Consider the following 4,554-nt stretch of genomic DNA (forward strand, 5'->3'; position numbering starts at 1 on the left):
TGGAGCCCATTCCATTGGTAGCCCAACAGTGACCTACCTCCTTTTCCCTATATTTATACTTCCAAAAGAAAAAATTTCTCCCACTCAACCTAATGCAACTATAATTTGTATAATTTAAAATGCTTTCACTTTTCCCCCAAGGGGCATACAAAAATCTCATTTGTTCATCTCCATATTCAAGATCTGTAGGTGGTGTCCATTCCTTCTTCAGGTGTAGCATGATCCCATCTCAGTGTTCTGTAATATTATAGACTGAGTTGTAAAGTTAATCATCACCAACATACCCTATGTAAGAGAGAGAAAGAGAAAATTAGTTTAAATATGTATTTACATATATATCATTGCAAGAAAGAAACTATGGATAAATGCTATATTCCGTGCTACTGCATCAGGTCACAAGGCCAAAGTAAGTATTTGACTTCCCTCCTTCATTCCCCCATTCCACATCCTTTTATCTTGGCAGACTGATGTTCTTTTTTTTTTTTTTTTTTGCTGGTATAGGGTTTATTGACAAAGGCAGAATTTCTTCAGGCAGGTATGTAAGGAGGTGGTGGTTCCTTCTCAGGCATCTTCACTGCCATTTCATAGGTTGGCAAAACATACTGTGGAGGTGCTTCAAAGGCAGGGTACACAGCAATCTCTGGCATGTTTCTGTTGTTGATATATTTGTAACAGTTCCAAACACAGTTGATTAGATAAGCCTTATAAATGATGAACAAGGCAAAGAATACAAGAACAATGAACAGGAGGCAGCTGGAGTCCAAAGCCAGGAGGTCGTCTTTATAGGGAAAATCAGGTAACTGATCCAGATATTCTTTGATTCTTGGCAAGTAAGTGAGAGAACTGATAGCAACCAGGCAGCTGAGAACGAAGTCAGAAAGCCGGTAACAGAAGAACGGAATCAGCCAACCCACTTGATAAGAAATTGCTCCGTATACCAGCATTGAACTGATGATAAACATAAGAACAGAGACGGCAAAAAGAACACAGGCATTATCAGCCATTCTCTCGGACGAATAGTAATTGCCAATGACTTCATACTGAATGTTGACAGCTGGCATTGAGTTTGGATGTGTTACTTCCACAGTCAGCAAAATTGCCATCAACAGGTTGACGACCATGTACCAGGTCCCCAGGATGATCGTCCCGGTGCGGACATGGCAACAGCCGCAGCACCGGGTGCTGTAGAACCGGTCGCTGCGGTTCCGCTTGAAAGTCATGGACACCACTGGGAATCTGGCGGGCCTCGTTCTTGGCCGGGGCCCTGACAAACGCCTTCCGCCCAGTGGTTGAACTCAGATAACTCCGTCACTGTCCAAAATCAAACGACGCGTTTTCTAGCCCGCCCCCGGCCTGGGCCCCAGCCAGACTCTTCGCCTGATGTTCTTTATACAGTGGTGATGTGACCCAAACCTCCACTCCTGGGGATCCAAGCCCTTGGCAGTCCTACCTGTATCTTTTCATTCTGGCCATTGGTCATCATGGCAGTACTAGGAGTTACCCCAAGGATCTCCTGCATCCAGCCATCCTCTTCCCAGCCTTATTATATGGCAGCATCCCTATTTCCTCTTAATATTCAGGGTCAACCATCTCTAACAACTCTGTAACAAGCAGAAAGCTGTTTCACCAGTGGCATCAGGAGTCTGACCTTGTAGTTGGCTCTTCAGGGCATGTTGAGATCTGCTCTGGTCAAAGGCTCAGGACAATGAGTGTCGGTGTGGGTCAATTGATAGGAGATGAACTGGCTTCCCCTTGTGCAGTGCCTCACTCAAATGGCAGAATCATCAGGGGAGGCTGTAACAGTCTCATTGGACAAGGAGGGAATGGCAGCTTTGGTTGATGAAGAAGATTCAGTGAGAGTGAGATTTTTGAGTGCTCTGAGTTGGCCAAATGATACCATATTTCCCAATTCCAGTACAGATATACCTTGGAGATATTGTGGGCTCAGTTTCAGACCACTGCAATAAAGCAAATATCGTAGTAAACTGAATCACACAAATTTTTTGGTTTCCAGTGCATATAAAAGTTATGTTTACACTATAAGGTGTGCAATAGCATTAGGTCTAAAGAAACAATGTATGGTACCTTAATTAAAAAATACTTGATTGCTAAAAAATGCTAACTATCATCTGACAATGCAGGGTTGCCACAAACCTTCAATTTGTAAAAAAATGCAATATCTGTGAAGTGCAATAAAGTGAAGTGCAATAGAACGAGGTATGCCTGTACTTGGAGTTAAATTCTTTATGCTCAGTGCCCTGAATCTCACACAAAAGGTCTTGCAAGGCTATGAATTAAACATATAATTTGGTGACCCACAGAATGAAACTTTGTGATGTTTCATGACTATCTCAGTCTTGTGGCCATAAGAGATAAGAGATTTATATTTATTTTTTAAGCATTTAAAAAAATTGTGGTAAAATACAGATGAGAGCTTTAATTTTTGAGTTATATAGTTTTGGATTTCAGTCTACGTTGTGCAGGTAAAATGTAGGAATTTGTGCTTATTATTGTCTTCGTTCTGTCCAGTAATATTAGAAGAAACCACTCTACTACATAGTCCTTGGAATGGAATTCCCTATACTGTTCATATTGGTCTATGATTGTTTTGGCCGTCATATCTTCCCTGCTTTGGTTCTTTATGCCACGTGACCACAGGTAAGCATTTAATTAGCAGAGATTCTTCATAGTTCCTGCTTCTCTGGGTCACTAGCTTCTGATTCAAGTCTGGATCTGTCTATCTGATAGGTGGCGCAGGTCTCCTGCTAATTTCCTAGTTGTAAGGGAGTCTTAGAAAATGAGTACCTGGCTTCCCAACCTTTTAGAGGGAGCCAGACTGCGTCCCACAAGACTCCTAAGATAGAGAATTCCTCAAACACATGCAGGGAATTCAGATGCTGGGCAGCCTGAAACCTGTCCAGGGTTTACTACAATTCCTTATGAGGTTGTTAGGGAGATTAAAAAAGATGATATATATAAAACATCTAACATAGTACCTGGTATGTATTACATCTCAATCAATGTTATTTCCTAGCATCTCCCTGGTTAATAAAATTAACAGGACTGTGAAAATATAGTTAGACTCAAGCATTGAAACTATGATGTATGATTTATATCAAAGTTTAATAGGCAGGGTAGGAAAGGTTATATTAAGGCATTGTCTTCTGATACTTTGAAAACTTCTATTTTTGGTAGAAATATTGACATTTTAATTGAGGAAAAGTGTTAATATACTAGTCCCTCAGCATCCATGGGGGGATTGGTTCCAGGACCCTCAGCGATACCAAAATTTGCAGATGTTCAAGTCCCTGTTATAAAATGGCATAGTACAGTCGGCCGTCCTCATCCAAGGATGCGGAGCCTGAGGATACCAGAGGGCCGACTGTATTCAACTTTTTCCCTAAAAAATTCTTTAATAAAATCAGTTCACCTATTTTTATCTCGTTCTTGTTATTATAAAGAAAATTAAAAATTAAACAAAATTGAGTCCATCTTCATCCATAGAAAGTTGTTTAGACTGGACATAGATTCTGTATTGCGTTGATTTCTCGTTGGACAGGAACTTGTTCCTGCTTGCTGTTCCATCTGGGTGTCTGAGTTGGTTTTGCGTGTTTGGTTTAAATTTATGAATATGTATGAAAGGATTAGTAAAAATGAGAAAATACTGTTTTGACCTCCTAGCCAAATCTGAAATCAGAATGAAATTGTTTATGAATTTTCTAGTCACAAGCTGCATTGAAATTAGAGGCCCCAGAGGCATATTTATTGGCTTGGAAATATTATCTTCATCTGTTGGCTTCTATAAGCAGCAAAAGAATGTCACCACTGAAGATTTACTCTGCATGACTTGTGATTCCTTCACATGTACATACATGCATTAACTCATTCATCAAACATTTATTGAGCTCCTAGTACATATTGGATATTTTGTAGACTCTGAAAACACATGAAAAGACTTGGTCCCTGAACTTAAGGAGTTCACAGTCTAAACGTAAGGTAGATGTTTAAAGCAAGTAGTTGTAGTGTAGTATCATGGTCCATGTATGTACAAGAAAAGTGGTGGCTCAAAGGAGAAAATGGTTAACTATAGTGGGGCAGGGTGGGGGATGTGGATTTGCAGAGGAAGAGGGACTTGAACTGAATCTCGAAGAATAACATAAGGGTGCCCTGGGAGAAGGGGAGAGGGCATTTCAGATAGAGGCATGGCTTGTGCACAAGCTTGAAGGCATGAAGTTGCCTGATGCTTTGGGGAACTGAAGGTAGTTTGGAGCATAGAGTGAGAGAGGGAATGGCAGGAGATGAGATTGGAGGGGTAGGCTGAAGCCAGACCTTGGCGGGACTTTGATGCCATGCTGAGGAATGTACACTTCATCCTAAAAGTACTGGAGAGCCATTGATATGATTTAAATGGGGCAGGTTTGAATTTAGAACAGTGACTCTGAAAGGCAACTGTATGATCAATGGGAAGTGGAGATGAGGGTGGAACAGAGTGAAATTGGAGGCAGGGAGATCAACAAGGGCAGAGAATATTGCAACGGTCCTTGTGAGAGAAGC

The 4,554-nt window shown here is 41.1% G+C and overlaps 1 pseudogene; it reads right to left on the reverse strand.

Moving 5' to 3' along the window:
* Positions 1–495: 495 nt before the first annotated feature.
* On the reverse strand, positions 496–1,480 carry LOC132503607 (lysosomal-associated transmembrane protein 4A-like; annotated as a pseudogene).
* Positions 1,481–4,554: the final 3,074 nt, after the last annotated feature.

The sequence above is a fragment of the Mesoplodon densirostris genome, chromosome 2, assembly GCF_025265405.1.
Source record: "Mesoplodon densirostris isolate mMesDen1 chromosome 2, mMesDen1 primary haplotype, whole genome shotgun sequence".
In the NCBI taxonomy this organism is placed as follows: domain Eukaryota; kingdom Metazoa; phylum Chordata; class Mammalia; order Artiodactyla; family Ziphiidae; genus Mesoplodon; species Mesoplodon densirostris.